Raw genomic sequence first — 12,095 nt, forward strand, 5'->3', positions numbered from 1 at the left:
TATTCCAGAGAATTAAAGGTTTGTCAGTTTACAGCCCAGGGAGGAGACGACGCTGAGTGGCCTGAAGGTGTCTGCTACGAAGGGAAAAGTGCTGGTGGCGTGGAAGAGGTGAACCTCTCCATGACCTTTGGGCATATGTAGCGACAGCAGATAAAGGAGCTGTGCACTAGCTACGCGCCGACGTTCTCAGCCACCCCAGGACTGACTGAACGGGCATACCACTCCATTGACACAGGAAATGCTCACCCAATTAGAGCCCAACCTTACCCGGTGTCTCCTCAAGCTAAAACTGCTATAGAACGGGAGATCCGGGATATGCTACAGATGGGTGTAATCCCCCCCTCTGGCAGTGCATGGGCATCTCCAGTGGTTCTAGTTCCCAAACCAGATGGGGAGATACGTTTTTGCATGGACTACCGTAAGCTAAATGCTGTAACTCGCCCAGACAACTATCGAATGCCACGCACAGATGAACTATTGGAGAAACTGGGGCGGGCCCAGTTCATCTCTACCTTGGACTTAACCAAGGGGTACTGGCAGGTACCGCTAGATGAATCTGCCAAGGAAAGGTCAGCCTTCACCACACATGTCGGGCTGTATGAATTTAATGTACTCCCTTTCGGGCTGCGGAATGCACTCGCCACCTTCCAAAGATTTGTAGATGGTCTCCTAGCAGGATTAGGAGAATATGCAGTCGCCTACCTTGACGATATGGCCATATTTTCGGATTCCTGGGCAGAACACCTGGAACATCTACAAAAAGTCTTGGAGCGCATAAGGGAGGCAGGACTAACTGTTAAGGCTAAGAAGTGTCAAATAGGCCTAAACAGAGTGACTTACCTTGGACACCAGGTGGGTCAAGGAACTATCAGCCCCCTACAGGCCAAAGTGGATGCTATCCAAAAGTGGCCTGTCCCAAAGTCAAAGAAACAGGTCCAATCCTTCTTAGGCTTGGCCGGATATTACTGGCGATTTGTACTGCAATACAGCCAAATCGCTGCCCCACTGACAGACCTAACCAAAAAGAAACAGCCAAATGCCGTTCAGTGGACCGAAGAGTGTCAAAAGGCCTTTAACCAGCTTAAAGCGACACTCATGTCTGACCCTGTGCTAAGGGCCCCAGACTTTGACAAACCGTTCCTAGTAACCACAGATGCGTCCGAGCGTGATGTGGGAGCAGTTTTAATGCAGGAAGGACCGGATCAAGAATTCCACCCTGTAGTGTTTCTCAGCAAGAAGCTGTCTGAGAGGGAAAGCAACTGGTCAGTCAGTGAAAAAGAATGTTACGCCATTGTCTACGCTCTGGAAAAGCTACGCCCGTACGTTTGGGGACGGCGTTTCCACCTGCAAACCGACCATGCTGCGCTACATTGGCTTCATACCGCCACGGGAAATAACAAAAAACTTCTTCGGTGGAGTTTAGCTCTCCAAGATTTTGATTTCGACATCCAACACATCTCAGGAGCTTCTAACAAAGTGGCTGATGCACTCTCCCGTGAAAGTTTCCCAGAATCAACTGGTTAAAATCGTCCTTGAGATGTGGAAAATATTGTTAGTCTTTATATACTTGGTAGTATATTTAGAGGTGCATGTGTCTTATTAACTCCGTTTTCTCCTAGAGCTCCAGGAAGAAATCACAGCCAGCGTGATTTCACCCTATCTGTGATTTGGGAGGCGTGTCATAAATATAAAGGGAAGGGTAAACACCTTTAAATCCCTCCTGGCCAGAGGAAAAACCCTTTCACCTGTAAAGGGTTAAGAAGCTAAGATAACCTTGCTGGCACCTGACCAAAATGACCAATGAGGAGACAAGATGCTTTCAAAGCTGGACAGGGGGAGAAACAAAGGTTTTGTCTGTCTGTGTGATGCTTTTGCCGGGACCAGAGCAGGAATGTAGGTCAGAACTCCTGTAAAAAGTCAGTAAGCAATCTAGTTAGATATGCGTTAGATTCTGTTTTGTTTAAATGGCTGATAAAATAAGTTGTGCTGAATGGAATGCATATTCCTGTTTTTGTACACCTTTTGTAACTTAAGGTTTTGCCTAGAGGGATTCTCTATGTTTTGAATCTGATTACCCTGTAAGGTATTTACCCTCCTGATTTTACAGAGGTGATTCTTTTACTTTTTCTTTAATTAAAATTCTTCTTTTAAGAACCTGATTGCTTTTTTCATTGTTCTTAAGATCCAAGGGTTTGGGTCTTTGTTCACTTATGCAAATTGGTGAGGATTTTTATCAAGCCTTCCCCAGGAAAGGGGGTGTAGTGCTTGGGGGGATATTTTGGGGGGAAGACGTTTCCAAGTGGGCACTTTCCCTGTTCTTTGTGTAACACTTCGGTGGTGGCAGCTTTTAACCTAAGATGGTAAGAATAAGCTTAGGGGGTCTTTCATGCAGGTCCCCATATCTGTACCCTAGAGTTCAGAGTGGGGAAGGAACCTTGACATAGGTGTTCCACAGCTCCTTCACTTTGACCCTGCACTGCAATGTGTCCCGGTCATGGCCCTTTTCTGTCATGCATATAGAAATCTGTCCATTGTTATCATAATTCCGACGGCTGGAGAGCAGCTGTGACTGCACTGTCTCCTTTCCCCAAATGCCAATGAGGTCCAGCAGGTCAGCATTGCTCCAAGCGGGGGATCACCTTGTGCGTGGAGTGGGCATGGCCACCTGGAAAGATGCGCTGAGACCACTGGACGCATCACCAAGCAAACAGGAAGGGGACCTTCAAATCTGTAAAGGAATGTATGGGGTGGGACTGACAGTTGGTCACCTGAGGGCAGGTCAGTAGAGTTCAAATCGATGAACTCACCAGAGAGGTGAGAACAGGCATTGTTGGACACCTCCCGGAGGCCAATTGTAGCCCTCTAACCACCACGGTGTATACACAGGCACCGCAGTGCTGTAGCCCCGGCCCAGAAAGCTCTACGCCTCTTGTTGAGGTGGTTTTTTTAGAGCACTGCATCTGTGCAGTTTCTGCACACTAAGCGGCTTGGCAGTGTGAACTACCCCGGACTTACAGCGCTCAAAGTTGCTTTACTGTGCACAAACTTGCCAGTGTAGATGGGACCTAAGAGTCACAGGCACTGTTTAACTTGCCTCTCTCCCCTATTTAAAGATAGATCTTATTAGGCTCCATAGAGAGTCTTTTGTTTTGTTAAGTGACGACTAGAGCTGAAATCACTAACAATCAGGTCTGAGTGCTTAGATCTGCTGCAGGACAGCATTTCTGTGGAAAATACAACCCAGCCTGCACTCACTATGAGGTTCCCACACTGAGAGCTGAAATCACCGAGAGCTGAGTGGAACCTCAAGAGACCAACTCACAGAGGACCAGGTTCTGGAACAGCCTTCCACTAGTTGTGAGGCCAAACAACTTACTTCGTTTTAAGTGTGAGCTGGACAAATTTATGAGTGAGATTGTACGACAGGTTTGCTTGTGATCATAGGCGCTGACTTCCTTTCTTCCCTGGCGGGTGCTCAACCTGCCACAGGCCCACCCCCACTCTACCCCTGCCCTGCTTGTTCTCACCCTTGCTCTGCCTCTTCCCCCCCTCCGCTTCCCTCCCAGGGCCTCCTGCATGCCACGGAACATGCAGGAGGCACTGGGAGGAGGGGGAGGAGTTGATCAGTGGGGCCACAAGGGCAGGAGGGGAGCTTGGCTGCCAGTGGGTGTTAAGCACCCGCTAACTTTTTTCCTTGGGTGCTCCAGGACTGGAGTCAGCCCTTATGCTTGTGATGGTAGGGGGCAGGGGTCAGCAGCACTGGAGGGTCCCTTCCAGTTATTATCTTATGTGCCCACATCTCATGCTTCAGGGTTTCAGCCATCTTCTGGGGTTTTAAGGGGGATGAGGGTTGGTCTCCTTCCTCTGCATCAGGGATGGCCATGGATGGAGAATAGGGCATTGGACAAGGTGGGCCAGGGCTCTGAGGTGGCACTGGGCATTCTCTTTCAGGTGCTTGGCTGATTGATTCTTGCTCATGTGCTCAGGATCTAAAATGATCACCATATGTAGGGTCAGGAAGAAATTTTCCCCCAGGTCAAATTGGCAAGGATCTTGGGGATTTTTTTGCCTTTCTTTGCAACGTGGGGTATGGGTCACTTGCCAGGATTAGCTGAGTCTCTCTCACTTCATCATTTTCCTGCCACTGCAGGAGCATTCAGCACCCAGTCCCTCCTGTTCTCTGCCTATGGCACATAATAGTCTTGTCTCCTGTGTGCTGTAATACTTGGGCCTAATTTTGCTTGTTGGGTTTAGTGGGCAGGTGCTGGTGGTCTGTGGACTAGAGCAGTGGATCTCAACCAGGGGTACGCAGAGGTCTTCCAGGGGTACATTAACTCATCTAGATACATGCCTACTTTTACAACAGGCTACATAAAAAGCACTAGCGAAGTCAGTACAAACTAAAATTTCATACAATGACTTGTTTATACTGCTCTTTTTTTCCTAGACACTGAAATTAAGTACAATATTTATATTCCTGTTGATTTAGTTTATGATTATATGGTAAAAATGAGAACCGAAGCAATTTTTCAGTAATAGTGTGCTGTGATACTTTTGTATTTTTATGTCTGATTTTGTAAACAAGTAGTTTTTAAGTGAGGTGAAACTGGGGGTATTGAAGACAAATCAGACAACTGAAAGGGGTACAGTAATCTGGAAAAGTTGAGAGGCCACTGGACTAGACTAACTGGTCCCTTCTGGCTTTGAACTCTGACTTTGTTGTCACACCTGTATTTCCCGACTGTGGTTCAGGAAGGGAATCCTCTCCCGGGCTTTCAAACTACCCAGCTGTTGCCTTTCTGGGTGGAGACCCATGTCTCTCTCCCTTCTGACTGGGTTACTTCCAGGCTGCCAGCTCTCTGCCTTCACTGTGTTATTCCCAGCAGAGGCTTGCTTTCTGTTCAGAGAGGGATAAGAGTGACTGTCAGTAAATTATCCACACTGTGCTACTTATGCAAGCCTGTCTTATTCTTAAGGTGAAAGCATTACATAAAAAACAAAAACAATAAAATAACCTACATGCCTGCTAATACAGTTACCACAAGTCACCCCAGTCCTAACATGGGCTCTGGCAACAGCAGTCTTTCAACATCCCATCCATGGGGTCTCCTGTGTGGCCACATGTTCCATCACAGATCAGTTCAGAACAAGCACCCAGTCTTATGGGGCTTCAGCAGGCCCAGTCCTTCTAAGGATGGGAGGGCCTCCATGGACCAGGAGTCCTGTGTTGGCTTGATCAGAAAGAAGGCCCTGAGCCAGTTTAAAACCAGGGTCTTTATCCAAAAATCCTCTTTGTCCATTGGTCCAAGGAGAATCTGGTTTGTACTAGTATACATGCATATCTCCAACGGGTGGCTTCAAAGGGCGGATAATGGAGGAAGTACATTAGCCTCCCCCTCCTACTAGAGAAAATACATACAATGCCACAATAACACATACTTAATTTCATTTTTAATACAATATACTCCAAAGGTATTAACCCTAACTCAGTAAGATTTAACTTAATTTGATAGAGTTTATTTTAATTCCATAAGATTTGTTCAAGATCAGGTCAGTCTGTCAAGCTGATTTTTTAAAAAGGCTCCAGAGGCAATCCTGGCAATTACAGCCTGTTAAGTCTAACTTCAGTACCATGCAAATTGGCTGAAACTATAGTAAAGAACAGAATTATCAGACACATAGATGAACATGATTTGTGGGGAAGAGTCAACATGGCTTTGGAAAGGGAAATCATGCCTCACCAATCTATTAGAATTCTTTGAGGGCGGTCAACAAAACATGTGGACAGGGGTGATCCGGTTGATATAGTGTACTTGGACTTTCAGAAAGCCTTTCACAAGGTCCCACATCAAAGGCTGGTAAGTAAGGAGTCATGGGATAAGAGGGAAGGTCCTCTCATGGATCACTAACTGGTTAAAAGACAGGAAACAAAGGGTAGGAATAGATTGTCAGTTTTTGGAATGGAGAAAGGTAAATAGTGGTGTCTCTCCAAGATCTGTAATGGGACCAGTACCGTTCAACATATTCATAAATTATCTGGAAAAATGGGTAAACGGTGAGCTGGCAAAGTTTGCAGATTTTCGACGCTAAATTACTCAAGATAGTTAAGTCCAAAGTTGACTGTGAAAAGTTTCAAAGGGCTGTCATATAACTGGGAAAAAAATTAGCAGATTAAATTCAATATTGATAAATGCAAAGTAATACACGTTGGAAAACATAATCCCAATTATACATATGATAAGATGTGGTCTAAATTAGCTGATGCCACTCAAGAAAGCGATCTTGGAGTCATTGTGGATAGTTCCCTGAAAACATCTGCTCAATATGCAGGGGCAGTTAAAAAAGCTAACAATGTTAGGAACCACTAGGAAAGGGATAGATAATAAGACAGTAAATATCATGATGCCACTATATAAATCCATGGTACTCCGCCACCTTGAATACTGCATGAAGTTCTGGTTACACCATCTCAAAAAAAATATTAGAATTGGGTAAAAATGTTATGCTTAAACAGAGCACACGAGATCTTTTTATAGGGGAAAAGGCAACACGCCGCATTTATTGAGAATACAGCAAATAGCATATGCTTTTCAGTCACACACACACACACCATGCACAGAGTCCTGCCAGTTGATGTTTATAGCTACCAATCCAGCGTCTGGATCAATCTAGTGGCCAGCCAGATTGGTCACAGAGGGTAGCTGGGCTCTGTCGGTCGCAATCCGATGCTCCTGGAGTAGTGGCAAGATGAACCCAAAGTCCCATGGCAAAGCACGCTGTTCTTATAGTCTTTTTTCTCCGTTAAAGTCTATGGATTTTTCTGTGTCAGTTTGTGACTGGTTACTCCTTAATTGGTGTTATCTTTTGATGGCCCAAAACACCTCCGAGAGGGTCATCCTGTCTGATTTTGATTTAATCAATTATCTTGTGTTTTAAGGGTGCCAGCCTTCACCTCAGGGTCATCAGTCTGCCCTTCCTCAACCACAGATGTGTGTTGATGGTTTCTCTGGCGTCTCTGAGTCTCTTCACTCCTCCTCCCTTGGCCATCTGGCTTAAAAAATGGCCTTCACACCTTGTCTTTCCCTGATGCATACATTCCTCATTCACACAAACAGTTCTTTGCAGAGACCTTCAAAAGGTAACAAACAGCAGTGTTTTATGTTGAACAAGAAGGGCATCATAAATTAGACCTTACTAAATCTTGTAACTGTCCTTTCCCACATTGGGGCCTGGGCCTCTGAAATTCCTCTAATCTAATTAACATAGACACAGACAAAATCCTGTCTGTTATTTACAAGGCATAAAAAGAAAATGGCTAATACTAGTATCCTAGTACTAATACTAATATGAAAGACCCCCTAAGCTTATTCTTACCATCTTAGGTTAAAAGCTGCCACCACCGAAGTGTTACACAAAGAACAGGGAAAGTGCCCACTTGGAAACGTCTTCCCCCCAAAATATCCCCCCAAGCACTACACCCCCTTTCCTGGGGAAGGCTTGATAAAAATCCTCACCAATTTGCATAAGTGAACAAAGACCCAAACCCTTGGATCTTAAGAACAATGAAAAAAGCAATCAGGTTCTTAAAAGAAGAATTTTAATTAAAGAAAAAGTAAAAGAATCACCTCTGTAAAATCAGGAGGGTAAATACCTTACAGGGTAATCAGATTCAAAACATAGAGAATCCCTCTAGGCAAAACCTTAAGTTACAAAAGGTGTACAAAAACAGGAATATGCATTCCATTCAGCACAACTTATTTTATCAGCCATTTAAACAAAACAGAATCTAACGCATATCTAACTAGATTGCTTACTGACTTTTTACAGGAGTTCTGACCTACATTCCTGCTCTGGTCCCGGCAAAAGCATCACACAGACAGACAAAACCTTTGTTTCTCCCCCTGTCCAGCTTTGAAAGCATCTTGTCTCCTCATTGGTCATTTTGGTCAGGTGCCAGCAAGGTTATCTTAGCTTCTTAACCCTTTACAGGTGAAAGGGTTTTTCCTCTGGCCAGGAGGGATTTAAAGGTGTTTACCCTTCCCTTTATATTTATGACACGCCTCCCAAATCACAGATAGGGTGAAATCACGCTGGCTGTGATTTCTTCCTGGAGCTCTAGGAGAAAACGGAGTTAATAAGACACATGCACCTCTAAATATACTACCAAGTATATAAAGACTAACAATATTTTCCACATCTCAAGGACGATTTTAACCAGTTGATTCTGGGAAACTTTCACGGGAGAGTGCATCAGCCACTTTGTTAGAAGCTCCTGAGATGTGTTGGATGTCGAAATCAAAATCTTGGAGAGCTAAACTCCACCGAAGAAGTTTTTTGTTATTTCCCGTGGCGGTATGAAGCCAATGTAGCGCAGCATGGTCGGTTTGCAGGTGGAAACGCCGTCCCCAAACGTACGGGCGTAGCTTTTCCAGAGCGTAGACAATGGCGTAACATTCTTTTTCACTGACTGACCAGTTGCTTTCCCTCTCAGACAGCTTCTTGCTGAGAAACACTACAGGGTGGAATTCTTGATCCGGTCCTTCCTGCATTAAAACTGCTCCCACATCACGCTCGGACGCATCTGTGGTTACTAGGAACGGTTTGTCAAAGTCTGGGGCCCTTAGCACAGGGTCAGACATGAGTGTCGCTTTAAGCTGGTTAAAGGCCTTTTGACACTCTTCGGTCCACTGAACGGCATTTGGCTGTTTCTTTTTGGTTAGGTCTGTCAGTGGGGCGGCGATTTGGCTGTATTGCGGTACAAATCGCCTGTAATATCCGGCCAAGCCTAAGAAGGATTGGACCTGTTTCTTTGACTTTGGGACAGGCCACTTTTGGATAGCATCCACTTTGGCCTGTAGGGGGCTGATAGTTCCTTGACCCACCTGGTGTCCAAGGTAAGTCACTCTGTTTAGGCCTATTTGACACTTCTTAGCCTTAACAGTTAGTCCTGCCTCCCTTATGCGCTCCAAGACTTTTTGTAGATGTTCCAGGTGTTCTGCCCAGGAATCCGAAAATATGGCCACATCGTCAAGGTAGGCGACTGCATATTCTCCTAATCCTGCTAGGAGACCATCTACAAATCTTTGGAAGGTGGCGAGTACATTCCGCAGCCCGAAAGGGAGTACATTAAATTCATACAGCCCGACATGTGTGGTGAAGGCTGACCTTTCCTTGGCAGATTCATCTAGCGGTACCTGCCAGTACCCCTTGGTTAAGTCCAAGGTAGAGATGAACTGGGCCCGTCCCAGTTTCTCCAATAGTTCATCTGTGCGTGGCATTCGATAGTTGTCTGGGCGAGTTACAGCATTTAGCTTACGGTAGTCCATGCAAAAACGTATCTCCCCATATGGTTTGGGAACTAGAACCACAACTAGCCCACGAGCTGCCAGTTCTACTAAGAGCTGGACGCAATACTCAGTGGTGACCCCACCTCCACTGTGAAGGCCCCTGTAGATACTTTGTTGGCTCATGTGCCAGTCAAGAGTGGACCAAGCCAGGAGGAGGCAATCTTGGATGAAGAAGGGGAGAGGGAACCGGAGGCAGAGGATGACTCGGAGGCCAGAGACGCATGCAGTTAGGAGATCTTTTCTACCCCGGAGGAGCCTAGCCAGTCACAGCAGTCAGATCTTGGTGAAGTGGAAACAGGAGAAGAGGCTCCTGGTAAGTGGATCTGATTTTGGGAATTGCTGAACCGAGTTGTTAGGGGCAGGAGGGTTGCAGAAAGCAGGCTTCTCTCCCACCTCATGCCTAGTATAAAAATATTGCTCAGGCATGCAGGAGGGAAACCAGGAAGGCCAAATCACAATTGTAGTTGCAACTAGCAAGGGATCTTAAGAGTAACAAGAAGGGTTTCTACAGGTACGTTAGCAACAAGAAGGTCAGGGAAAGTGTGAGCCCCTTACTGAATGGGGAAGGCAACCTAGCGACAGAGGATGTGGAAAAAGCTAATGTACTCAATGCTTTTTTTGCCTCTGTCTTCACGAACAAGGTCAGCTCCCAGACTACTGCACTGGGAAGCACAGTATGAGGAAGAGGTGACCAGCCCTCTGTGGAGAAAGAAATGGTTCAGGACTATATAGAAAACCTGGACGAGCACAAGTCCATGGGGCCGGATGCACTGCATCCGAGGGTGCTAAAGGAGTCGGTGGATATGATTGCAGAGCCATTGGCCATTATCTTTGAAAACTCATGGCAATCAGGGGAGGTCCCGGATGACTGGAAAAAGGCTAATGTAGTGCCCATCTTTAAAAAAGGGAAGGATGAGGATCCAGAGAACTACAGGCCAGTCCGCCTCACCTCAGTCCCTGGAAAAATCATGGAGCAGGTCCTCAAGGAATCAATTTTGAAGCACTTAGAGGAGAGGAAAGTGGTCAGGAACAGTCAGCATGGATTCACCAAGGGCAAGTCATGCCTCACTAACCTAATTGCCTTCTGTGATGAGATAACGGGCTCTGTGGATGAGGGGAAAGAAGTGGATGTGTTATTCCTTGATTTAAGCAAAACTTCTGATGCGGTCTAGTATTCTTGCCAGCGAGTTAAAGAAGTATGGGATGGATGAATGGACTATAAGGTGGATAAAAAGCTGGCTAGACTATCTGGCTCAACAAGTAGTTATCAATGGCTCCATGTCTAGTTGGCAGCCGGTATCAAGCGGAGTGCCCCAAGGGTCGGTCCTGGGGCCGGTTTTGTTCATTATCTTCATTAATGATCTGGAGGATTCTGTGGATTGCACCCTCAGCAAGTTTGCAGATGACACTAAACTGGGAGGAGAGGTAGATACGCTGGAGGGTAGGGACAGGATAAAGAGGGCCCTAGACAAATTAGAGGATTGGACCAAAAGAAATCTGATGAGGTTCAACAAGGACAAGTGCAGAGTCCTGCATTTAAGACAGAAGAATCCTATGCATTGCTACAGACTAGGGATCGAATGGCTAGGCAGCAATTCTGCAGAAAAGGACCTAGGGGTTACAGTGGACGAGAAGCTGGATATGAGTCAACAGTGTGCCCTTGTTGCCAAGAAGGCCAATGGCATTTTGGGATGTATATGTAGGGGCATTGCCAGCAGATCGAGGGACGTGATCGTTCCCCTCTATTCGACATTGGTGAGGCCTCATCTGGAGTACTGTGTCCAGTTTTGGGCCCCACACTACAAGAAGGATGTGGAAAAATTGGAAACAGTCCAGCGGAGGGCAACAAAAATGATTAGGGGACTGGAACACATGATTTATGAGGAGACGCTGAGGGAACTGGGATTGTTTAGTCTGCGGAAGAGAAGAATGAGGGGGGATTGGATAGCTGCTTTCAACTACCTGAAAGGGGGTTCCAAAGAGGATGGATCTAGACTGTTTTCAGTGGTAGCGGATGACAGAACGAGGAGTAATGGTCTCAAGTTGCAGTGGGGGAGGTTTAGGTTGGATATTAGGAAAAACTTTTTCACTAGGAGGGTGGTGAAACACTGGAATGTGTTACCTAGGGAGGTGGTGGAATCTCCTTCCTTAGAAGTTTTTAAGGTCAGGCTTTACAAAGCCCTGGATGGGATGATTTAGTTGGGGATTGGTCCTGCTTTGAGCAGGGGGTTGGACTAGATGATCTCCTGAGGTCCCTTTCAACCCCGGTATTCTATGATTCTATGACACCCATTTGCATTGGTTCATTTATCAGCCATGTATGCACATTTTCTGAGTGTGGTGAGAGAGTTCTTCACTTTTTCAACAGCTGAATCTCACTGTTACAATGCATGTTTTTAACCAGTCAGTTGAGTTTCTTTCAAAAAGATAGTGAGCATTTGCTGGTCTTGGTCCAACTTCAGGATTAACAAATGACAATACACTTAACATTGGTCTCCAGTTTGTAGCGTGTGGCATCTCTTGCTTAAAGAGAAACTATGATGTGACAGCCATGTTTGTTTGAATAAACTGTGTTGTCTCCAGCATTTTTAACAGCCTCATTAAATACTACTAAAATTGGCTTTGACAATGACTGGCTTATAAGGCTTTCTGCATGTCAGTGCAGTCCAGAGGATTGGTGTTTTGCAGCCTTTTCACATAGTTTGTCAGCATTGGCTTTGCGGATCGGTCTGGCAAGCCAAGCTCCTC

Source organism: Natator depressus, chromosome 7 (assembly GCF_965152275.1).
Source record: "Natator depressus isolate rNatDep1 chromosome 7, rNatDep2.hap1, whole genome shotgun sequence".
In the NCBI taxonomy this organism is placed as follows: Eukaryota; Metazoa; Chordata; order Testudines; family Cheloniidae; genus Natator; species Natator depressus.